Raw genomic sequence first — 27,836 nt, 5'->3', positions numbered from 1 at the left:
TATCTTCATGGATGAGTGAAAGGCACAAATGAAATGTTGTCTATTGTGGATGATTTTGTTGCATGAAATAGTCTTGTATTGGTTGTGGTTGCTATTGTGTAGGTTGTGTAAGTAGGGTGGTAAAGAAGCTTGGTAAATAGCCTTATTTTATCCACACGAGTAGGCACACGGGCATGTGTCTAGGCCGTGTGTGACACACAGCCAACCCCATGGGTGTGTTGTCTGGTCGTGTGTCCCCTGCACGTAAAATTTGCAAGTCATTATGCATGATAGTAAACGCACGGGCAGAGACACGCCCGTGTGTCTCTGCCGTGTGAAGGGCACAGCCTAGCACACGAGCTTGTGCCTTGGCCGTGTGGCCCTTAAGGATTGCTGATGTTAGAAATAGAATGTCCAGGTTTTTGTACACAGGCTAGGACACGAGCGTGTCCCTATATTGCTTAGGTCATGTGAACAACACGAGTCAACAACACGACCATGTCGAAATGGTCACAAGGGCGTGTTGCCCCTCACACACGGGACGTGTGCCCCTATGTCAAGTGTCATTTTTCTAAAGTTGACTAAAGAACCCGAGTTGGTTCTGAATGATTTCTGATGTGTTTTTTGGGCATCGTAGGCCCATATTAAGAACGTGTTGATAAGTTTGAGAAAGTTTTAAATTTGTCCATGTTTTGGAGACTCAGAATCGGTCGTAAGCACGAGTTTAAGTTAGATAACGCCTCGTATTTTGTCCCGGCGTATGATACAGATATGGGGTGTTATGATACAGATATGGGGTGTTACAGATAGAGTAACCAAAGGTTCAATTTTGATAATATCTCAATTTCATAATTCAAAATTTTCATTTCATCAACCAATCATCAATTCACATGTATCATAACATGATTCAACCTAATTCAAAGTAAATTTTACATTTGCACCAAGTTACAATATTTTCAATTCTATTCAGTTTGGTCCTCTATCTCAATACTCATTAAAATCATATAAATTCATCTCGATTTATCAATTTTGGATCACCTCATAATGTTACCATGCAAAACAGAATACACATACAACAACTGAAATGGTACGAATTATAGAAATACAAACCAGAAACTCCAAGCTAGTTGTCGATAGCTTTAGTTTTTCCTTTCCCTCTTGAGAAATCCAAGTCAATGTTAACTACAAATTAACATTAATGAAAAATACCATCAACATCAAACAAAGTTCACAATCAATTTTCATTTTATTCAATTTAGTCCTAAAATCGAGACTAGCATAACTTTCAATTTAAAACTTGAAATTAAAATACATTTAACTATAATCCATTAGGGACCTCCTATTTCTTATTTCTACAACCAATTTTACAATTTATTTAGTTTGGTCCCTAATGTACAAAACTGTCAATTAACTTAACAATTTAACAATTTGGTATATGGCTAGCTAAATCAAGCTCCCATGACCCCAAAAACAAAAAAAATTACAAGAAAATGACTAAATTAAACTAACCAATCAGTAGACAAAGCTTGAAACTCTAAAAGGTGGATTTTCTTCTCTTTTTTTTTCTCTAATTTTTGGTTGTGAATGAATGGAGAAAAAGAAATCTTCTCTTTCATTCCACTTTGTTTTATCTATTTTACATATTATTATTTTACTATTTCTTTTCTTTTCTTTTAATTATTAACAAAATTATAATGAAATTAAAGTACTTACTGTCTACTATATACTAAAATGGTTTAATTTCCATTTTAGATATTGAATTAATTCTAAATAAGTCTTCAATTCATTTCCTAATTAAAAATCTACAGTGATGATTCTTTTTACAATTTAATCCTTGTACCTTATTTAACTATTAATTCAAGAAAATTACTTATCCCAAATCTAATTCACCTATATAATAATAACTTCAAAAATATTTTTATTCAATATTATAGGCTTAATTTACAAAAACAATGTCTCAAAACTATATTTTTTGATACCACTAACTTTCGGGTCATTACAACTCTCCCCCTTAAGAAATTTCGTCCTCGAAATTTACCTGAAAAGATGTGGGAATATTGGAATATCATTGATTCCTCAAGTTCCCAAGTCGCTTTTTCCATGCTGTGGTTGTGCCACAGAACTTTTACAAGTGGAATGCGTTTATTTCTTAGCTCTTTTACTTCTCGAGCTAAAATTTCAACCGATTACTTTTCAAAGGATAAGTTGGGTTGAATTTTGATTTCTTCCACTAGAATAATAAGAGACAGATCCGAACGGTATCTCCTAAGCATAAACACATGAAATACATAGTGTATTTTCTGTAATCTCATCGGTAATACTGATTTACAAGCCACTAGCTGAACCTTTTTATGTGATTTCGTAGGGTCTGATAAATCTGGGGCTCAACTGCCCTTTATGACCAAACCGTAGAACTTTATTCCATGGATAAATCTTTAGATATACTTGATCACCCACCGAATACTCAATATCTCTTTATTTCAAATTGGCATATGATTTCTACATATCTTTTGCTACCTTCATTCTATCCCTGATAAACTTAACCATACCTTCAGTTTCTTGAATCAATTTCGGCCTGACAGTCTTTCTTTCGCTCAATTCTGACCAAGAGATGGGCGTTGTACAATGTTGACCATACAATGCTTCATATGAAGCAATTTGAATACTCGACTGAAAACTGGTATTATACACAGATTCGACTAATGGTAGATAATGTTCCTAACCTGATTCAAAATTGATAACATAGGCTCGCAACATATCTTCTAATATTTGTATCACCCGCTCTGATTAGCCATTAGGCTGAGGATGAAAAGTCGTGTTGAAATTCAATATTGTACTTAAATATGCATGCAACTGCTTTTAGAATCTCAAGGTAAAACGGGGATCTTGGTTAGAGACAATAGATACAAGCACACCGTATAATCTAACTATCTCACAAATGTAAACTTTAGCCCACTTTGGAAGTGATCAATCAGTTCTACCGCTAAAAAATGAGTTGATTTCATCAACCGATCAACTATCACCCAGATGACATTTCTTTTGCTAGGAGTTAGAAGTAGACAAACTACAAAATCCATCGTGAATTATTCTAATTCCCATTCAGGAATTGAGATAGGCTAAAGCAATCTAGTGGGAACCTGATGCTCGACTTTTACTCACTAACAGGTTAGACATTTGGTGACAAATTTAACACTCTCTCTTCTCATACTATGCCACCAATACATTTCCCGTAAGTCATGATACATTTTCGCACCATCAGGATGCATAAAAAAAGGGATATCGTGACTTTCGGGTGCTCACTAACTTGCTTCTACCGATACAAGTGCGCACTTGTATTGGTAGAAATCACTCAATTTTTGTAAAAATGATTTTCAATTGAGTTTCTTCTAAGTGCTTTTGTAAATTTGACTATTTTATGAGTTTGTAAACACTTGAAAATAACTTTATAATATTTTATCATTTGATTGCAAATTTGACTACGTGATAGTTTATAGTTTTACTTTGCCATATAAAAACATTTGAAAAACTAGGAATAATATAAACCTTTTTAACATGATTTTAAATTGATTCTGAAGTCCCCAAATTGTCTTGAAATTTATTTTATCATTTTATAAAAATGTTTTAAGGCTTGAAACTTTAAAGACCTCTAAGATTTTTGTTCTATAAGTGCTATCTCCCATTTGTATTGTATGTCAAAACCAAGGAAGGATGTTATAGATTTGTATATTTGGATTTGCATAATTCAAAATTGCAAATACTCAATCCACGATCATTCTTAGTTTGAAATTGTACAAGTAATCCCAATACTTTTCAAGATTTTATTCCATAAAACTCAATTATTCTTATTGGAACACTGGTACACCCCATGGCGTAGCGGAAAAAATAAATCTAGTGATCACATCCAAGGATCCATGTGCGAGGAATGAATCAGGGAGAGAAAGGTATGAACGATTACCTTTAATCGTCTGGAAAACAAAAGATAACTATTGTGAAATTGATATGCAATTGTATGTCAATTCCAAGTCACTACGAAAAGTTTCAGCCTCTATGTAATCCACCTGATGTGACAACAAACGGAAAGAGCTCTCTTAAACTTTTTCAGAGAGAAAAACTCATTAACGGCTGCTAGACCTCATACACTATATTTCGAGTATATAAGGATTTTCTTAAAAACCTTATATTTCCTAATTCGAGAATAGTTGATATCTTATATGAATCAAAATTAATTATAATAATTAACCAAGTATAATAATTATAATTACCATAATTATAATAATGTTTGATCAAAAATTACAATTACAATAATTATAATAATATTCAATCGTAAATTATAATTAAAATAATTATAACACGGATTTTGGTAAATTATGTTTAGTTAAATTTTATACGAATCAAATTCATATATATTAATTTAACCATGTCCTCATTATGTGTAAAACATACTTGTACATATAATTTGTTCGATATTTAACTGCCCAATTAAATTAATTTTATAGTCAATTTAATTCATGTGACAGCCAAAAAATAATACCAACAATGTTTGGATTCTGTTCGTTTCAACTATAGGGTGTGACCCTATAGGTTCTTGTAACATTAGTAGTAACACTAGAACGATTCTAATATTACAAACAATGAGTGGCAGCTAGCAATGCATCATCGCAACTAAGTTACAAGAAATCATGATTCGACATAACCTCTCTGTGATTAACCATTCATGTATTAAATTCTTTTGTCCTTTATATCTAGAATGTTCACAAGTCATGGAATAGTCACACTTGCATAGTCCATCTAATGTTTCTTGATATCTTGAGTAGACTATGATAAACAAATAAGTATGATATCTTATATCAACTTATTCGAGCATGGCCATGCATTTCTAGTCTTACTCAATCAAGTGGCTTAAGATATTGCTCCAATTATGTAGGAGGGACAAATCCTATATTGATCAACCATACCCCACTACATAGATTGTGGTATATCCAATATCAAAATTTTATAGAACAACTAAGATTATGGTATATCCAATATCAACTTTTATAGAACAACTAGTTACAGTGGATGTTTGACTATATCAAAATATACAACTCACAATGTTGGGATAATGATGATCTCAAGTTTGAGGATCGTATACATAGTAATCACTATGAGTAATGCTGTGACTATTACATAATAATTCAAGAAACATACTCATAGCGGGTCAATCCAATATGTTGTTCTTTAACACACATACTGTAATATCCTGAATTAGGGCTTAATCGGAATAGTGGTTTCGTGACCACAAATCCGAGATAGAAATAATTATTTTATAATTATTTTGATGATTATGATATGATTGCATGATTGTGTGAAAATTTCGTGATGAAATTCTATGCCTAAAGTGCTTAAATTGAAAGTAGGGACTAAATCGAATAAGTTGCAAAACTTGCATTCTAGAAGTTTTTAGTATGAAATTGTTTTGGAATATTAATGAGGAGGTCTTAAATAGCAATTTGGCCAATTTTAAGTTCATGGACAAAATTAGGACATGGAAGGAATTTTTGGAAAGTTTAGTAGTAAGGGTATTTTGGTCATTTAGTTATTAAAATGAATTAAAAACAAAATTAAAAGCCAATTTTGTCCATCTTCTTCATTAGGCCGAAATTTCAAGGGTTATCCATAGCTAGGGTTTGTTTCAAGCTTCCAAGCTCCATAGTAAGTGATTCCAAGCCCGTTTTAATGTTCTTTACGTTTTCGTAATCCCGTAGCTCGATTAAGCTTATGTTAGCAATAATTCAACCTAAGGTTTATATTTGGAAAAATACCCATAGGTGAAATTTGTGTATTTTGATGTTTTATGATAGAATATGAGGTTTTAAATTATGTTAGACAACTTGTGCTACTCGGTTTTGAGTGAAAACGAGTAAAAGGGCTTAATCGGCAAAAATACCTAATAGTCACAAGTATATGTTAGAGAGAGAATTTGATGTTGCCATAGAAGGGAAAAGTGATCAGCATGTTATAAAACATAAGAATAAGGAATGAAGTTTAATTCCCGAGCCTAGGGGTAAAAGTGTAATTATGTAAAAGTTTAGGGGCAAAAGTGTAATTTTTCCAAAGTTCGTATTAAATGCTGTTTTGATGAATGTATGTATTAAGTAAGATTAATTTGGCATTATAGATCAAGAGAAACGAGATTCAAGTCGCGATCGAGGAAAAGAAAAGATTGTGGACTAAATTGCAAAATCTTTATATTTTGGTACCAAGGTAAGTTCATGTGTAAATAATGTAGCATAATTGTTATTTTTAAGTTATTTATGTTAGTTATATGATATGCTGATTTTTATTATGAAATATATGCTTTGTGGTTATTTTTGAATAAAATGCAAATTATGTGTATTAATTGTTAAATATAAAGTACTACCGAGTATTGGTTTTGTTATTTTAGGGAAGATGGCAAGGATATGTGTTCGAGGAAAATCCCGTTTGAACCTTAGGAATAGATTAGGATACAAGTGAGATGTCACTAGGATGGTTAAGCATCCGAACTCGTTGAGTTGAGTCCGAGTTCACCTATGGATGCGAATGTCCGAACTCGTTGAGTTGAGTCCGAGTTCGTGAGATGTAACTAGGCATCCGAACTCGTTGAGTTGAGTCCGAGTTCACTTATGGATCTGACGCCTGAGCTCGTTGAGTTGAGTCCGAGTTCACTTAGGGGCGGGTTACATGATTTCTTGATTACATATGAGGCACTTATGTGCAAATTATCCGTATCCGAGTTGTATTCGATGTGTTCAACGGGTGAAATTTCTAGTGAAATGGAAGAACACTTAAGATGCAAGTGACGTTTTGGTAAGTGTTGTGAAATGGACACTTTGGACAGGTATGTTCTTAACCCTCGGGTTGAAAATAAATACAACAACGATAAGGTGGTAAGATGATGAATGATGTTTAGAAATGTGATATATGTTTTGGTGATACCATGCTAAAGTTGTTTGGTATATTTGTATTGTTATTTTACTTGTTATTTACATATGAACTTACTAAGCATTTATGCTTACTCCTCCTCTTTATTTGCTGTAGTTTTGAACAAGCCAGCTCGGGAATCGGACGGTCGAAGGTTCGATCACACTATCCAAACGACTTTCATCGGGTAAATGGCTTGTAAAACTTAAGTATGGCATGTATAGCAATATACTTATTTTGTGTAAATAATTTTATGATATGGCCATGTTTGGTTGAGAAAATGTTTGATATTGATAAGTCATGGTGATGGCTAATTTAGATCATGTTTGATATTATGGAAGTTTAATAGGTTATCTAGTTCATAAAAATTCATGGAAAGATGAAACTTGCCTTAAAATGAATATTGCTGCAGCAATGACATGAATTTGAAAAATCACTAAAAATAGTATAAATGGAACTAAATAATGAGTAAGTTATGAAATTGAAGCTTAATGAGTCTATTTTCATATGGATTGAACAAAACAGGCATATAAATTATATTTTATGAGATATTTAAACTTTTGTGAAACAGGGCAGAGTGATTTTTAGATCCCCTGTTCTGACTTTAAAAATTCATAATAAATTTTAAAAAAATAATTAGAAGTTTTTCTTTATATGTACAGATTCCTTATTGAGTCTAGTTTTAAGAAAAATAAACCTTGTAGTCATTGAAATTCTGTATAGAGAGATATCTGATTCGTAATACACAGATATTAGAGCAGTCGAACCCTAAAACAGGGGAGACTTTAACTAATAAACTGTACTAATTGGCCCAACCAAAAATTCTAGAAAAAAATTAGTAAATAGAATATGAGTCTAGATTTAGGGAAAATTTACGGATCTTGATTTGAGTTTCAGTAACTCGAGATATGATTTTTCTTGTAATCGTGATGCGGGTAGTTAGAAAGTCGTGATTGTAGAAACAAATGATTTGAAGTTCTTAATTTGATAAATTATGTTCGGTAACCCTCAAGCTCGACTCAAACCTTGATTTTGGGCGTGGGGCATTACATTTAGTGGTATCGAGCGAGTTTAGTCGGTTCTCGGACTGCGTGTTGTATGTACGGATTTTGCTATACATGCCATATGTATGAATTGTGATAGTGTGACCACTTGACCTTTTAAATGAATTTTATATAGTAAATGGATCCTGATCCAGTGTGGCAGATGAAGTAGAGAGTAATGCGCCACTCGGTGAAGGGCAAGACCGAGTGAAAACCCACCTCTTCTTGTTGGTCGGGGAGGAGGAGAAAGGGATCGGAAGCCTTTCTCCAAATGATGAGTGCATGGTACATCGAGTTCGTTCAGACGAACCCAAATGTCGACCTCCTCCACCTCCCCAATTCCTCAACCTATGCCTCCGATGCCTCGGGAGTGGATATGATAAAATTTCACAGAACCCCAGTTGATGAATTTGTAAACAAGGGGTGAAGAATTTAGAGCAAATATTGATGATGATGCGAGAAAGCGAGTTCGGCTTGAAAATTCTATTCGGTATTTGATGAATTATCTTGTACACGAAGAATGTTTGAAATGTGCTACATCTTTGTTGAGAGATTCACTTATAATTGGTGGAAGACTTTGATTTCGGTGGTACCAAAGAGAGGGTAACACGGAATTCTTTCAAGAAGAGTTTGAAAGAAATATATTAGTGAAAGATTTATTGATCGAAATGTAAAGTTTCTTGAGTGAAGCAAGGTAATATGATGATCTCGAATATGAAAGAGAGTTTGTTCGATTAAGTAAGTATGCGGGAATATGTTCCTCTGAAGCCAAGATGTGCCGACGATTTGAAGACGGGCTTAACGAAGACATTAAGGTATTTGTTGGGATCCTTGAACTAAAAGAAATGGTGGTACTTGTCGATCGAGCTTGCAAGGCTGAAGAATTACTGAAGGAAAAGAAAAAGGTAGAATCTAAAACACGAAATTGGAAGAAAAGACCAATGCACCCTCACAGCAAACCGGAAAGTCAAGAAATATGAATCCTTGTTCCCAAGTTTCAGCTGGCAATCATATAGAAATTTTAAGAAGCGAAATGTGGGTCCTAAATCACAGACTACTTCTGCGGCTAGTGTGGGAAATACGAGATTTGTTAAACCCGAAGTGCCGGTGTGGTAGAAATCATTTTGGTGCATGCGAGCAAATGAATGTTTTCGATGTGGTTCTCCAGATCATTTTATTAGAGACGCCAGAGAGAGCCGAGAAAGAAAAATTTCAGAATGTAAAATCTAGTGGTGCGACTCGAGGGAAGGTATCCAGAAAAGTGGAAGTGAAACAAGCAGTAAGAATGTAGCCAGAGATGCAACAGTTAGATCTGAAGGAAGAGCTCCAGCTAGAACTTATGCTATTAAAGCACGTGAAGATGCTTCCTCACCTGATGTGATTACCGGTACATTTTCTCTTTATGATACTAATGTTATTGCTTTGATTGATCTCGGTTCTACTCATTCATATGTATGCATGAAACTGGTGTCTAGTATGAATATACCTATTGAGAACACAGAATTTATGATTAGAGTGTCGAACCCGTTAGGCAAATGCATGATAGTTGATAAAGTATGCAAGAAATGCCCTTTAATGATTCGGGGTCATTACTTTCCGACCGACTTGATGTTGTTGCCGTTTGATGAATTTGATGTTATTTTGGGTATGGATTGGTTGACATTGCATGATGCTATAGTAAATTGCAAAGAAAAGGTTATAGAATTAAAATGTGAAAGTGGTAAAATCTTGCGGGTTGAACCAGACAAATCAGAGGCAATATTTAGTATGATTTCTTTGATGTCGGCTCAGAGATATTTGAGAAAGGGTTATGAAGCTTATTTGGCGTATGTAATTAATACAAAAGAAGTTGAAAAGAAAGTTGAATCGGTCTTGGGTTGTGTGTGAATTTGCGGACGATTTCCAAAAGAATTGCGGGTTTGCCTCGGTCGTGGAAGTAGAATTTGGTATAGATTTGATACAGGAATAGCTCGATCTCGATTGCTCCATATAGAATGGCACCAACAAAGTTGAAAGAATGAAAGTCGCGATTGCAAGAGTTGGTGATAAAGGCTTTGTGAGACCAAGTTTTCACCTTGGGGTGCTCCGTGTTATTTGTGAAAAGAAGGATGGTTCTATGAGATTATGTGTTGATTATCGACAGTTAAACAAGGTGACAATCAAAACAAGTATCCATTGCCGAGAATTGATAATTTGTTTGATCACTAAAAGGAGCGACATGGTTTTCAAAGATTGACTTGAGATCCGGGTATTATCATTTGCGAGTGAAAGAGTCGATGTCCCTAAAACGCTTTTAGAACAAGGTATGGTCATTATGAATTTTTAGTTATGCCATTCGGGTTAACAAATGCTCTCTTGTGTTTATGGACTTAATGAATCGCATATTTCGCCATACCGGACAGATTTGTTGTGGTGTTTATAAATGATATTTTAATTTATTCAAAAGATGAGACAGAGCATCTTTGAGCATTTGAGGATAGTTTTGCAAACTTTGAGAGATAAGCATTTGTATGCTAAGTTTAGTAAAAGTGAATTTTGGCTCCGGAAGTTGGATTTTTGGGTCATATTGTTTGGTGATGGTATACGGGTTGATCCTAGTAAAATTTCAGCCATTGTTGATTGGAAACCACCAAAAATGTAACTGAAGTTAGGAGTTTCTTGGGGCTAGCTGGGTATTATCGGCGGTTCGTAAATGAATTTTCTATAATTGCTGCTTCTATGACTAGACTACTTTGAAAGGATGTTAAATTTGAATGGACGGAAGAATGTCAACAGAGTTTCGAAGAATTGAAAAAGTTATTAACTGAAGCACCAGTGTTGATACAACCCGAATCAGGTAAAAAATTTGTGGTGTATAGTGATGCTTCTCTAAATGGTTTGGGGTGTGTCCTCATGCAAGAAGGAAAAGTGGTGGCTTATGCTTCGAGGCAGTTAAAACCTCATGAGAGGAATTATCCTACTCACGATTTGGAATTGGCTGCAGTGGTGTTTGCTTTGAGGATTTGGCGACATTATTTGTATGGTGAAAAGTGTCGAGTATATACCGATCACAAAAGTCTTAAATACTTGATGTCACAAAAAGACTTGAATTTGAGACAGCGAAGATGGTTAGAGTTATTGAAAGATTACGAGCTTGTTATTGATTATCATCCGGGAAAAGCGAATGTGGTTGCCGATGCTTTAAGCAGAAAGTTGTTTGCTTTGAGAGTTATGAACGCTCAGTTGAAAATTTCAGATGACGGTTCGATTCTAGCAGAGTTAAGAGCAAGACCGATGTTTTTACAAGAGATTTCTGAAGCTTAAAAAAATGATCAAGATTTGCTAGCCAAAAGAAAATAAAGTGTGAAGTCGTCACGGGATCGATTTGAATCGGTTCGATGGTTGTTTGATGTTTAAAATCAGATTTGTGTACGAGAAAAATGATGAGTTGATTCAAAAGATTTTCCATGAAGCACATAATAGTTGTTTGGCGGTTCATCCGGCGATCTGAAGATGTATAATGACTTAAAGAAAATGTCTTGGTGGAGTGGAATGAAAAGAGATATTTCGAGTTTGTATCAAAGTGCTTAGTTTGTCAACAAGTGAAAGTTGAACACCGGTACCTTCGGGATTACTTCACCTATTATGGTTCTGAATGGAAATGGGATAGGATTACTATGGATTTTATATCAGGGTTGCCGTTAACTCTAGGGAAGAAAAATGCCATCTGGGCAATAGTTGATGACCGACTAAATCGGCTCATTTTATTCAGATGCGTCTGATTATTCTCTTAATAAGTTGGCTGAATTGTATATCCAGAGATTGTTAGACTTCATGGGATACCTTTGTCAATCATTTCGGATAGAGATCCGAGGTTTACCTCACGGTTTTGGCAAAAGTTGCAAGAGGCATTAGGTACAAAGTTAAATTTCAGACCGCCTTTCATCCAAAAGCGATGGACAATCGAGAGAGTAATTGATTCTTGAAGACATGCTCGGATGTTGCGTATTGGAATTTCAAGATAGTTGGGAAAGGTACTTACCATTGGTAGAATTTGCTTATAATAATAGTTATCGACGAGTTTGAAGATGGCACCTTATGAAGCATTATATGGTCGTAAATGTCGGACGCCATTGTATTGGGTGAACTCAAGGAAAATCAGATTTATGGAGTTGATTTAATAAAAGAAACCAAAGAAAAGGTGAAAGTGATTCGAGATTGTTTGAAAGCTGCTTTAGATAGACAGAAATCTTATGCGGATTTGAAACGAAAAGAAATAGAGTTTCAAGTTGGTGATAAGGTATTTTTGAAAGTGTCTCCATGGAAGAAAGTCCTTAGATTTGGACGAAAGGGCAAGTTAAGTCCGCGTTTTATTGGACCGTATGAAATAATTGAAAAAGTTGGACCGGTAGCATATCGGCTAGCGTTACCACCCGAATTAGAAAAGATTCATGATGTGTTTCACGTATCTATGTTACGTCGGTATTGTTCGGATCCTTCACATATAATTTCACCGACAGAAATTGAACTGCGACTTGATATGACTTATGAAGAAGAACCGATTAAGATTTTAGCTCGAGAAGTCAAACAACTAAGAAATAAAACTGTTGCACTTGTGAAAGTGTTGTGGCAAAAGCATGGGGTAGAAGAGACTACATGGGAACCTGAAGAAACTATGAGAAACCAATATCCACACCTGTTTACCGGTAAGATTTTCGAGGACGAAAATCCTTAAAAGGGGGGGAGAGTTGTCATATCCTGAATTAGGGCTTAATTGGAATAGTGGTTTCGTGACCACAAATCTGAGATAGAAATAATTATTTTATAATTATTTTGATGATTATGATATGATTGCATGATTGTGTGAAAATTTCGTGATGAAATTCTATGCCTAAAGTGCTTAAATTGAAAGTAGGGACTAAATCAAATAAGTTGCAAAACTTGCATTCTAGAAGTTTTTAGTATGAAATTGTTTTGGAATATTAATGAGGAGGTCTTAAATAGCAATTTGACCAATTTTAAGTTCATGGACAAAATTAGGACATGGAAGGAATTTTGGAAAGTTTAGTAGTAAGGGTATTTTGGTCATTTAGTTATTAAAATGTATTAAAAACAAAATTAAAAGCCAATTTTGTCCATCTTCTTCATTAGGCCGAAATTTCAAGGGTTCTCCATAGCTAGGGTTTGTTTCAAGCTTCCAAGCTCCATAGTAAGTGATTCCAAGCCCGTTTTTAATGTTCTTTACGTTTTAGAATCACGGTAGCTCGATTAAGCTTATGTTAGCAATAATTCAACCTAGGGTTTATATTTGGAAAAATACCCATAGGTGAAATTTGTGTATTTTGATGTTTTATGATAGAATATGAGGTTTTAAATTATGTTAGACAACTTGTGCTACTAGGTTTTGAGTGAAAAGCAGTAAAAGGGCTTAATCGGCAAAAATACCTAATAGTCACAAGTATATGTTAGAGAGAGAATTTGATGTTGCCATAGAAGGAAAAGTGATCAGCATGTTATAAAACATAAGAATAAGGAATAAAGTTTAATTCCTGAGCCTAGGGGCAAAAGTGTAATTATGCAAAAGTTTAGGGGCAAAAGTGTAATTTTTCCAAAGTTCGTATTAAATGCTGTTTTGATGAATGTATGTATTAAATAAGATTAATTTGGCATTATAGATCAAGAGAAACGAGATTCAAGTCGCGATCGAGGAAAAAAAAGATTGTGGACTAAATTGCAAAATCTTTATATTTTGGTACCAAGGTAAGTTCATGTGTAAATAATGTAGCATAATTGTTATTTTTAAGTTATTGATGTTAATTATATGATATGCTGATTTTTATTATGAAATATATGCTTTGTGGTTATTTTCGAATAAAATGCAAATTATGTGTATTAATTGTTAAATATAAAGTACTACCGAGTATTGGTTTTGGTATTTTACGGAAGATGGCAAGGATATGTGTTCGAGGAAAATCCCGTTTGAACCTTAGGAATAGATTAGGATACAAGTGACATGTCACTAGGATGGTTGAGCATCCGAACTCGTTGAGTTGAGTCCGAGTTCACCTATGGATGCGAATGTCCGAACTCGTTGAGTTGAGTCCGAGTTCGTGAGATGTAACTAGGCATCCGAACTCGTTGAGTTGAGTCCGAGTTCACTTATGGATGCGAACGCCCGAGCTCGTTGAGTTGAGTTGAGTCCGAGTTCACTTAGGGGCGGGTTACATGATTTCTTGATTACATATGAGGCACTTATGTGCAAATTATTCGTGTATCCGAGTTGTATTCCGATGTGTTCAACAGGTGAAATTTCTAGTGAAATGGAAGAACACTTAAGATGCAAGTGACGTTTTGGTAAGTGTTGTGAAATGGACACTTTGGACAGGTATGTTCTTAACCCTCGGGTTGAAAATAGATACAACAACGATAAGGTGGTAAGATGATGAATGATGTTTAGAACTGTGATATATATTTTGGTGATACCATGCTAAAGTTGTTTGCTATATTTGTATTGTTATGTTACTTGTTATTTACATATGAACTTACTAAGCATTTATGCTTACTCCCTCCTCTTTATTTACTGTAGTTTTGAACAAGCCAGCTCGGGAATCGGGACGGGTCGAAGGTTCGATCACACTATCCAAACGACTTTCATCTGGGTAAATGGCTTGTAAAACTTAAGTATGGCATGTATAGCAATATACTTATTTTGTGTAAATAATTTTATGATATGGCCATGTTTGGTTGAGAAAATGTTTGATATTGATAAGTCATGGTGATGGCTAATTTAGATCATGTTTGATATTATGGAAGTTTAATAGGTTATCTAGTTCATAAAAATTCATGGAAAGATGAAACTTGCCTTAAAATAGAATATTGCTGCAGCAATGACATGAATTTGAAAAATCACTAAAAATAGTATAAATGGAACTAAATAATGAATAAGTTATGAAATTGAAGCTTAATGAGTCTATTTTCATATGGATTGAACAAAATAGGCATATAAATTATATTTTATGAGATATTTAAACTTTTGTGAAACAGGGCCAGAGTGATTTCTAGATCCCCTGTTCTGACTTTAAAAATTCATAATAAATTTTAAAAAAATAATTAGAAGTTTTTCTTTATATGTACAGATTCCTTATTGAGTCTAGTTTTAAGAAAAACAAACCTTGTAGTCATTGAAATTCTGTATAAAGAGATATCTGATTCGTAATACACAGATGTCAGAGCAGTCGAACCCTAAAACAGGGGAGACTTTAACTAATAAACTGTACTAATTGGCCCAACCAAAAATTCTAGAAAAAAATTAGTAAATAGAATATGAGTCTAGATTTAGGGAAAATTTACGGATCTTGATTTCGAGTTTTGTAACTCGAGATATGATTTTTCTTGTAACTGTGACGCGGGTAGTTAGAAAGCTTTGAATGTAGAAACAAATGATTTGAAGTTCTTAATTTGATAAATTATGTTCGGTAACCCCTCAAGCTCGACTCCGGCGACGGTTTTGGGCGTGGGGGCGTTACACATACTCATGTATTGATTTTAATATCCCATGTCAATGACAACACTTTGTTATCAATAAACTACACGTTAGTCTTAATGCATTATTGCTGCCCAAACCCATAATAATACTCGTCTAAGGACCTTTTAAGAATAATTATTTTATTCTCAGGACATTATTATAAAACTGTTTATTTATATACACAAAAAAGAAACTAAAAAAATAATGGCAATGCCTTATATTAATAAACGAGGTAAAATAAGTATGGTATTACAATCATATCATGATTCGTCTTTGGGCATACTCTAACAATTCTATCATTCATATTATAATACAACATAACAAGCACATTATAAATATATAGAGAAACTAGTATATGAATTTCTTGTTGAAATTATTTGTTAACATGTTCCAAGAGAAGCTTCGGCCTAATATGTCTAAGATAGGCCAACATCTTATGACGCTTCGGGATGTTCTCTTTGATGACAGAAACTTCCATAAAGTTTTGAGCCCATTCACATAGTCGAGGCAAGGTGTTCAGTTCCAGAACATTAACTCCAATTACCTCTTCCATAATTTTGAACTAATAGGCTATCATCCCATAAGAGATATCCACTAAATTAATGGCATTGCCACCAAAAAACTTCTTGTCCCCAAGTGCTTGCTCTTCTATGATTCTCAAGGCTTCTAATAATTCCTTTTTTGTTTTCTCTTGTTCTTCACCACCCGTTGATCGAAAAAAGTCAATGAAAATCGGACTCTGAAATGATCATGATTCATTTTGAATATTCTATTAATAAATGAATATGAGAGGAAAAATTATAAATTTAAACAGTGATAGTAATGTGATGTTATGATTTTAAAGTTTTGGTTATTTTCCTCTTTGAATTTTATATATAATTAAATTATGAAAGAGGGAAATATTTTATATAACAAATATATTTGTAAAATATTGATGTAAAAAATAAATCACGTCTATTTTTTTGAAATGTTAAAATTAAAATATTAAAAATCATGGCATTTTCAGTTCAAATTCTATTAAACACATTTTCTAGATTTTAAATAAATATAGAATGACAAAAATATTCTTGTAGTAATGGTAGTTCTTTTATAAAAGGTGAGTATTTGGTACACTAACAATGTACTTTTTTTTTATTCTACAAGCAACATTAAAAATTGACAAGTGTCCTTTTAAAAAAAAATATATATATATATATATTAATAATTTTGTTACCTCCATATAAGACTTGTTAACCCCTTAACTTTTCTTGTGGAATTTAAAACCTCCACTAGCAGTATATCAAATGTTTTTGTAATAGCCCGATTTAGGGCCTAGTTGGAACAATGGTCTCGGGACCACAAAATTGAAAGTCAAAAAGATTATTTTATTATTATTTTGATGTTCTAGCATGAATATATTAGTTCATGAAAAATTTGGTAAGTTAATTTTGACGTTTGTGAGCCTAATTGCAAAAAAGGACTAAATCGCATAAATTGTAAAAGTCCTAAATTGATAGCTAAAGGTGTTAAATTTCCATGGAACTAAAAGTGGAGGCATAGCCGGCCATGGAGTTTTAGGGGAGACAAAATTGTCAAAATTAGGTGAAGTTTGGTCACCAATTTTGACTAGCTTTATTTTATTAAAACAAAAAGGTTTTATCTCTTCATTCTCTCTTCTTCCTAGCTGAAATTACCAGAAAATATTTTGGGTTTAAGAGCTTGAAATTGCAGCAACTTGAAGCACTCACAAGTAAGTGATTTACATGTCCATTGTTGATTATTTTTGTATTTTTGAGACCCTAGAAGCATGAGCTTTCAAATGAGGGGCCTATTTTGCAAATGATTAAGAGTTTAGGGTTTTTCCATGAATGGATTAGTGATAGTTGCTGAGTTTTTATGGAAGAATATGAGTCCTAATGGCGTTATAAACAACTTTTGTGAGAAGTGTTAGCATGAAAATACCTAAAGGGGCTATTTTGCATAAGTTGCAAAATAGGTGATAAGTGTGCGAAATAGTGGGATTTTGGAGTTGCTATACGAGTAAAAAGAGTTCAGCTAGGCTTGAGATACAAAGAAATTCGATAAAAAACGATTTTCGAACATAGGGGTAAAATGGTCATTTTGTCAAGGTCTAGGGTCAAAATGGTCATTTTACCTAAGATGTCAATTTTGGATTGCCTAATTTTATTTAGTGACTAAATGAGTGTATTTTGCTAATATAGATCAAGAATTTCCAAATCCGAACCTAGATCGATGGAAAGCCAATCAAATCGACTAAACCAACAAGTCGCGTACATTTTGTAATCCAAGGTAAGTTGTATATAAATAGTACAACTACATTGCCACTATATGTGTTTGAATTGTCATTGAATTGATATAGCATAAATTGGTTGATTGTGAATTGAGAATGCATAATAATAATTGTGATAGTGGAAATCCTGTGGAACCCTAGGAAATAAATCGGATATTCATGCTGTGACATTTGGGTAATTTGTGTTAGCTAGTGTAAGACATGTCTGGGACATGCATCGGCCACATTATGAGAGCCAGCGTAAGACCATGTCTGGGACATGGCATTCGCATTGAGACGAGTGCCAACGTAAGACATGTCTGGCACATGTATCGGCCTCAGGATGTAAGCCAGTGTAAGACATGTCTGGAACATGCATCGGCTGCGAGATGTGTCAGTGTAAGACCATGTCTGGGACATGGCATCGGCACGGATATGCGAGAGCTAGTGTAAGACCATGTCTGGGACATGGCATCGGCCTCGATGATGATCGTCAGTGTAAGACCATGTCTGGGACATGGCATCAACACCTCACCCGTATTTGAGGCTTGATGGATATCTAATAGTGTTCCAAATGATTCAACAGTGAATGTTATGTTTTTAAGCTAATGAGGAAAGTATAATCTTGTTGTGAATGGTACAGGCACCTAATTGGTACATATGAGATATGAGCTCAATATATGTGACCTGTATGGATGGAAATGAGTATGTTACACTTACGCCTACTTTGGTGTTATAAGTATGTTGATTATGAATAAATGTTGTGGCATATTTAATTATATGCAACTTACTAAGCTCTATGCATACTCCCTTTCCTTTCTATTTCCTTTAGTGTCACCTAACTAGCTCAAAGATCACCGGAAGTCAGGGATATCAATCACACTATCAGCCGAAACATTCGGTATAGTTGGATTTATATTTTTGAATATGGCATGTATAGAGCTAGATCTTATTATTTTGTGTCTTTGTGAATTGCCCAAATGTGTTGGTTTGGGATAGATCCCATTCTTCGTATTAAGCCTTGAATGATGGCTAACATTCATTTTGAGTTTATAAAAGATACATATTCATGGTTGAATGAATGCCTAATGTGGCTGATTTGGTCGTATGGATTGTACTTATTTTGGTATTGGTTGATATTTGTATGGAACTAGGTATGTAAGGGCGGCAATGAGGCTTGGTAAATAGCCTTATATTGTCCACACAAGCGTGTATCTAGGCCGTGTGTGACACACGGTCAGTCCCATGGGCGCATGGTCCAGACGTGTGACCCTTGCGCATGAAAATTTCAAGTCAGTATGCATGGTATTAAACACACGGACAGAGACACGACCATGTGTCTCAGCCGTGTAGAGGACACAGCCTAGTACACGGGCGTGTGCCATGGCCGTGTGACATTCTGGGGATGCTGACGTCAGAAACAGAATACCTAAGTTTTTGCACACGGGCTAAGACATGGGAGTGTTGTGGCCGTGTGAGGGACACGGGCCATTGACACGGGCGTATGCCCTGTTTTAAAGGTAAAGTTCATAAGGTTGGTTTAAGGACCCAGAATGACCCCGATAAATTTTCAATGGTCGATTTGGGGCTCGTAGGCTCATAAATTGATGTTTAAGGTAGAAATTGAAAAAGTTTTAATTGGACTGAGTCTCGGTGGCTTGAGGTTATTCGAATGCATGAGATCAAGTTAGGTAATGCTTCATACTTCGCCCTGGCGTGGGTTACAAGTATGGGGTGTTACATTTTTCTTATTGTAAAAGGAATTGATTTTTTTTATTTTTTCAACTGAATTGAAACCCAATTGATGGGTGCCATTAACTTAATCAACCATTTAAATAAGAATATAGATATATCAAACAAACATTTTCTATTAAAATGATGATCAGCTAAAAAAATAAACATCAATTTCTAAACAAATATTTTTCAAAAAAGAAAATGTTTGAGTTTAGAAATTTTAGTATTTTCAAAACCTTTTACGAAGACAAGTTGCAAAATGATAGGAATACTAAAGTAAAATTGTTGTAAACTAAAGAAAGAGAAAGATATAAAGAAACATTGAGCCATAGCATTTTTTTTCAACTTAATCCTTTAATTTTTATTGTTTATACTGTCACACTCCAAATATTTTCGATAAGACACCTGACACTATTTCAAGATCTGGTAAAGTGAAATTCTAAGAAAAAAATTGAAAACAAGTAAGATAGAGAATTTTCAAAAAATTAAAATTGATATTGGATATGGAAATCAGTAAAAGAATTTTGAATGTAAGAATGTGGTAAAAAGGATCAACTTGTAAATTCTAAAAGGCTAAAGGAATAAAATGCAATTTTGAACAAAAAGAGAAAAATATGAGTTATTATTAATTATTTGGTGAGGGGTGATTTGGAAAGTGTAGTGTTGTGTTGAAAATCACTTTTGGGCCATGTTGGAAAAAAATAGAAAGAATATAGACTAAATTGAAAATTTCCTATTTTTATCAAGAAAAGGGAAAATATGTAATTTTAACAACACATAGATTTATACTAAAGGTTAAATATGATTTATGAGATTGGAAAGGGTCAAGTGCCTAATTTTGTGAAGATATTGTATTAAGAGGCAAAAAGGGAAAATGGTAATTTTACAACATAAGGGCATTTTGTTAATATCTCAAGAATTATATATTGGAAATATTATTCTTATAATATATTTTATATGTGGAATAAATTTAGACCTTTGGATGTGAATAGAACGAAGAGATGAATTATGGACCACACATTTTATTTTTGTTTAGTTTGACTTTGACCTTTTGACTTTGAGTAAGCTTTTAGTATTTTAAAATGGAAAAGAAAAAAGAGAGAGAGGAGAAATCAGCTCTTTTCTCGCCTACTTTGCTATTTCACCTTTTTGCCACCTTCTTGCCATGGGATCTCTCTTTCTCATTTCTCATTTTTATTGTTTTTTTCTTCAAATCTCACCAAAAATCCAATATCCAAATTTGTATTCTTGCAAAATCAACTAGAAAACTCATTTTTCAAGTTTGAATCCACTCCTAACCCTCCATTCTTAGCCTAGGGTTTGGATAAGTATAGTGAGAGAAGTTGGAGCTAGAGAGAGAAAAGTTCAATAAGGCAAGTATTGGTGTTTTCTGTTTCTCCTAATTTGATATTTGAGTTTGGATGCTATAAGAAAGCTTAGGAAGCTTATGCGTTAATATTTTGTTATGTTTTGATGTATGAAAAAATGATGAGAGATAGAATCTCAAGCTTGGATGAAGATGGATTCAAATGTTCAGAAACTTTATTTTGAGTATATATGCATCCAAGAGGAAAGCACCTTTGGATACTTTTACTTTTCCTAAATTAACATGTTTAGGAAATTGATTAAATTATGGAATAATTGTGTAGGTCAAGGAATTGTTAGAGAAGTTTGTGATTTTGGCTTGAGAGCATCACACCACCGTTCGAGCTTGAGGTTGTATTTCATTTGTTTTAGATGTCATTGGTGTATGAATCTTGACATGTACAAAAGACTTGATTTGAACTTGAAATTTGTAAATTTGGTTTAGGTTTCAAACCCATGTTAATATTATTAATGAAGCTTTGATTCGTGATTCAACTGGAATATGTTTATGATGTGTATTTGAGTTTAAAATTTGTTACATATTGTTTTGAGACTTGTTGTAATGATGTGGAAGTGTTTGGATATGAAATTGGATGTTTTTAAATAGATTTCTAGCCCTAAGAGTCCATGTTCCAATACTTATAAAAAAGTATCAAAACATTGCAAGTTAGTAGCTAAAAAGCCACTGTTCTTGCTCAAAGTACTCATATATAGGATCTAAGGATCGTTACCTTACCTAAGGTGTTGGTACATGGATTTTATGTACCAATACTTAGCCTTTAAAATTGGGCCATTGCACTGTTTTGAGTATTTCGAGCCTACCAAAGCTTAAGCTTGAGCTAAGACACTTCCAACCACCTACAAAATGATTCTAAATGATTTTTAGATGATTTCACACAATAGTAACTTCCATTCATATTGGATGTTGAGACATGTGAAGGTAATTACACACATATTTAGTCTTTGAACTTGAAATTACTCAATTTATTTAGTCATTTTTAACGTAGTTAAGAGGTGATGACAGGACACTCTAAGAGAGTTCAATATTATCAATTAATTTTTTTGACTAATTGTTTTAAAAATATAAAAATAAAATAATAGAAAAATAGAAAAAGAATATTAAGAAGTTATAAAATTATATAAAAATGATTGCAAATTTATAAAACTTAAAGAAAATTTAAAATTTCAACAAATATAAATTAGAAATTTATAAAGAAAATATTATAAAAACTATAGAAATTATATAAAATACATAAAACGCTAAAAAGAAAAACTAAAATTTGAGATTTCTTTAAAGTTATTTTATGAAACTAGAAAATGAAAGTGTAAAAATATTAAAATGCATGTTCCGAATGAACTCGAACATGCCTCCAAATTCCTCAATAAATATATATTCGGAAAAAGCAAATGTATCTCTTAAGTTTAGATGAATTTGAATATTTATTTTAAATTTTTATAAATTCTATAACAATTCTATAATCACTTCATAAATTTTATTATTTGAATCTGTTAGCTTTTATTATATAAAATTTTACTTAATCTCAAAGAGAAAAACCATGTTCACTAAGAGTCTTTTAAAGGGAATATATTAAATAAATTTTTATTCTATTTCTTTTCATAATTGTTTTCAAAGTAATCTATATATAAATATAATTTTTAAACTGTATGCTGATTTAACATGTTTGTCAATTTATATTGAGTTTATATTCAATTTGTCGTGTTTTAATTATTGAATTTTAACTTTATAAGTTAAGTATAAAATAGAAGTTTCATTTGAATCAAAATACAAATTACTATCTTAATTTTTGAAATTTATTATCCAAAACTGCCTCAAAAATATACTAAATACATTGCTGTTTCGATATTTTTGTGACATTTGGTATAACATAATCATGCAAAAAAAGAAATATGATCATTAGACAAATAAACAAAATAATCAAATTGATAAATAACTTTTATTATGCATTAGTTTTAAGATGAATTTAGATTAAATATCATCGAGTAGAAGTTGAAAGAGGACAGAGAAAGTATGGTAATATATAGATTGTACATTTTCCGTAAAATACTTTCACTTCCTAGATTTGGGTGTTCAATTGGTGCTCTATTTATCACAAATTCAATTTTTATTTTATATTCAAATAAATAATTTTGAATTTACAAATTTAAATATTTTCTATTCAAATTCAATTTTCAGAGCAATCATTAAGAAAATAAAATTTTGGGCTCCTCCTTCCAAGAAATGTCTATGGGCAGCGGATCTTGCCATGACTCTATTTAAAAAAAAATTAAGTCCAAGTTTAATGTAGTCCAATCAATCTAGCTCATTTGCTCATTCAAAACATAATAAAATAAAAATAAAATTTATAACTTTATAAGGTGGGTAGGGTACTTTGCAGTTCCTTTTTAAATTTATAAAATATTTTTAAAAATTGATATATGTCTTCTTTTTGAAATATTTATTTTAATATTTTATTATATTTTTATAAGATATTTGTCAACCTTGATTTTACTTATAGAGTTTAAAAACATTACTTATAGTGTACTAAATAATTTTAATTTCATATTAATTTATGAAATAATATTTAGTAAACCGCCAATAAGAGTTTTAAACTCCACAAGTAAAGTCAATATTTAACAAGTGTCCTAAATAAATATAGTAAAATGGTTAATATTTAATACATTGAGAAAATATTATTTTTATTCTATAAGCAACCTTCAAAATTGTCAAATGTATTTTTTAATATATTTTATTATATACCTATAAAATACTTGTTAATCTTTTAACCTTACTTGTAGAATCTAAAAACTCCACAGATAATAAAATATAAAAAAATGTAAAAAAACATTTCTTTTAAAAAAATACCCTGCCACCAATACTAACTTTTAAATTATTATATAATTTACAGTAAATTTAAATAAAAAAATTAAATTTAAACTTAACTCAACTAATCATAAAACTTAACTCAACTATTCATAAATCTTTACCTAAACTTGGCTCAAACCAACTGAACCAACCAGACCACCCTATCTAATCCACTATATATTAAAAAAGAAGTGAGATGAATACATGTAAAAGAATTAAATCACCTTGTCTACTCCAAACTGAATCCAAAATCGAGATATGGCTTTGTCATAAGGATCAATCGGCAGTAGTGGATTGTTGGGCCAAGTTTCTTCAATGTATTCAAGGATGACGAGGGACTCGGAAATAGGCTTGCCGCCATGAACAAGGACAGGGATTTTTTTGTAAACAGGATTGTACTTCAATAACAGTTCACTCTTGTTAGAAAGGTCTTCCTCTATGTATTCATAATTTACTCCTTTGATTTTCAGAGCCCAAATCACTCTATGACTAAAAGGACTTGACCAGAAGCCGTGGAGCTTCACTTCTGCCATTGCCTTGTTTTATTGAGCTCAAGAAAGACGATGCTATCGACAGGCCAAAATTAATATAAATGGACTTCATGCTTGGAGAATAAGTTTCAATCTATGAATTCATTAAATATTTAATTTTTATATTGTACAAGTTCATGTAGCTGTTGATATAAAATTTCCTGTACTTAATGGCGGTGAAAGTGACCCTCATATTTTTCAAAGATCATGGTTTCGTGTTTGACTTTATTTATTTATGGTGTTTGACCTTTTCATTTCAGAGATCTAGAGAAAGAATTTGATTTTATTAAGATTTTTAAAATTTAAAGAATTTTAAAATTCGGTGAGTAATTTTAAGTGTCTTTTGTTAAAATCAATTTCTCTTTTTAAATCCCACAACATGGGGTTTCAAAATTTTGTTATAGTTTTACTTCATTTATTACACATCGTTCCACTATAAAATAAATATTAAAACTTTAAGAATAATTTTACTCTTATATATGTTTTAAAATTTTTATTTTATTAAAATATTTATAAAATTTTATAAATATAATGATATACATATTGACTTAATTTTATATTATCTTTTAATATAATTATTTTTTTATAATTATTCTTTAATTCATAAAAACCAAATAACCTCAATTTTTAAAATAATTATTTATCCAAAATAATAATTATAATTACTAACATTTTGAATGGATGAAATTTAAAATACTAACATCTTAAAATCTTCAATTTTTCAATTTTTCATCCAAACACACTTTAAGAATTTATTTTGCATAAAAACTAAAAAAAGCGCTAATTATAGGTATTTTGTAAAATATATTCTATTTTTATTTTTAATAAAAATTATTGAAAAACACATTTGGTATATAAAATAAAAAAATCAATAAGAAAAATACCTATTTTCCTATAATAAAAAAACAAATAAAATCTAAATAATATTTAAGAAATTCAACTTTACAACATTTTTATAAAATCGTTGGAACAAGTAAAAATCAATTTTACAAGTTTTAAAACCATTTAAAAGACATTTAGCAACCTAATGTGAGAGATTAGAGGTGCTGAAGGCCAAGCACGAGACTTGGAGGGATTAAAAAGCCCAAAATAGTGGACTAAAAATAGTGTGGTACATAATGTTGTGACATTGTATAATGTCATGATGTCACTCTCTGCTTGTCAAATGTCACAACACTGCAAGGGACATTGTCGCGACATGTACGCTCAATGTCGCGACATAGCTATTTGTATGTTCAATGTTGGGACATTCTAAGAGATGATGTCACAATGTTATAAGAGAGCAACCCAAGAACACTTCAAATAAACTCCAAACATCATCAAAATAGACCAATAAGTTTCAATTAATTTTCGAACAATATCCAACCACATTTGAGCTCAAAATTATCTTAAAACATGATCAAATCATTATCACACACAAGGGTGTGGGTTACTTTGATAAGGTTAAAAGCATTAGGCATAATGCCAAAAATAGCCTATAATGTTTGTTTGTTTAATTTCTCTCTTCAAATCCTTTTATTTCTGAATCTATCGCATATCATCTGCAAATCGGTTTTTGTACAATTTGTTTGTTGAGTTTTTCTTTTTCCATTTTTTCCCTGATTTAGATGGAAGGTTCTTTTGTTGCATTTGAAGAGTTCCTAAAAATTTTAGGGTTTTCCTAAATATAACTTTCTCGACACCACGTATGCATATAAATTTCTTTCATAGAGACTATTTATCATGTTTGCGTGTTTCGTCTCTTGAGGTTGAGCTATTATTTCTAAATGTTGCCATAAATTGTTTAGGGCTGTCAAATTTGGGGATTTTGGGTTGTCGAATTTGGGGATTTTGGGTAAGGGTTTTGACTTTGGGAATTTTTGTTTAAGGTTTTTGATTTTTGAGATTTTGGGGATTGCTCACACCACCCTCCTCATCACCTTTAGAGCTAACAAATTCACATCCAGGTTCATGTAAAAAGTCACCAAAACCTATCGTTTGAAACATCAGGTCGCTTTTACCATGGCAGATTGCATCGAATTGATCGACGAGCTCCAATAATCTATAGGTGAAATTGTTTGTACCAGGCATTCCAACTTTGTGCTTAATATGAGTGATCTTCTAACCTGGGTTATTGCTGCTTTAACAGATGAAGATACTTGCATTGATAGATTCTTAACCAGGGCTATAAATGGGTATGCGAAGATGATGGTGAGGAAATGAATTATTAAGATCACACATTTGATGAGCAATGCTTTGGCTCTCATCAATAACTATGCTTCAACTTAGATCCTTCATTGATTTTCTTGAGAAAATTTTGATGGTAAGGAAAGCATTGTGTTTAATGGATTTATGTTCAATCTGGGATTTGTATGGTTTTTGAACAGGGATAAGTTTTTAAGATATTGCAAATTGTGTTCTCAGTTCTATGTTTGTGGTTCTTAATTTTTGTAATTGTATCAATTTGAATATGAAATTTTTGTAAATGTGTCCGTGTATATTTAGGCTTTTTTTAAAATAATTTTAATTATTTTAAAATCATTTTAATAATTTTAAATTATTTTAAAATAATTTTAATAATTTCAAATTCATTTGTTGATGTGGCATATAAGACAAAATAGTGCTACGTTAGCATTTAAATACACTTGGACCGCCATGTCAGCGGTTAATGTTGACCATTAGTCAACTAACAACCACGTTATCATGTTCATTAAAAATAGACCAATTTGATAAAAAAAAAGTTAGGGGCCAAAGTGATCCAAAAAAAAACATAAAGGGCCAAAGTGACCAAACAACCAAAAGCATTATTATACTTCATAAAACTTGAAAATTTAGTATACAATACACTTAGTCTAAGTACATGTCATTTCAAACTCTTATATTACAAATGATACCAAACTATATTCTCTATTCTCTTCAAATCTTGCACAGGAATGTGATCCTTCATTGATGTGGTCTGAAGCTTCTTGGAAAGAGGTTTTCACCTACATATTTAAACCACTAACCCGTTAAGCTTGAAGAACTTAGTAAGTGCCAGTTTAGGAATGCTTCTAAAAAGTGCTTTTGGGACAAAAAAAAAATCCTAAACAAGCTGTTTTTTAAGAGAAAAAAGTACTTCTCCCAAGTAAAAAAATGAGCCTAAAAGCACTTTTTTCAGAAGCTCAAAATTTTAGATTCTCCCTAAATTCCTTTAAGTACACTACGATGTCCTACTTTTTCATCTCACACACTTAGTGTTGAGTCTTATATCAATTAATATCCTCGCTTCGTATAAGTCGCTCATTAATAATAGCATGGTTCTTTTCACTTATTGGTTTATTCATTAGGACTCACTGGTGCATTTGTTTACTTAACCATTTTACACTCTTAAGGTAATTACCATTTAATAACTCATTTTGTCACATATTAATAATTCTACTAGAATCAATAAATCATTAGTCCCTTTAGTTAGGGTAGACATTTTATTCACCAATGTTTACAAATTTTTCTTATTAAACTTTTAAACTTTTCACTCAACTTCACTTGGAAATCATAGAGCACTTCAATGTTAAGTTCTTGTTTCACTAATATTAGTAATATCACTTTCACACTTAAGTCCATTCTTAGTCAATTCTAGAGTTCATCACTT

At 32.4% G+C, this 27,836-nt stretch overlaps 1 pseudogene; it reads right to left on the bottom strand.

The window, feature by feature from the left end:
• Nucleotides 1-15,662: 15,662 nt before the first annotated feature.
• LOC108466075 (probable glutathione S-transferase) lies at nt 15,663-24,305 on the bottom strand (annotated as a pseudogene).
• Nucleotides 24,306-27,836: the final 3,531 nt, after the last annotated feature.

This window comes from Gossypium arboreum, chromosome 10, assembly GCF_025698485.1.
Source record: "Gossypium arboreum isolate Shixiya-1 chromosome 10, ASM2569848v2, whole genome shotgun sequence".
Taxonomy (NCBI): Eukaryota; Viridiplantae; Streptophyta; class Magnoliopsida; order Malvales; family Malvaceae; genus Gossypium; species Gossypium arboreum.
This window is presented reverse-complemented; position numbering and strand designations above follow the sequence as displayed.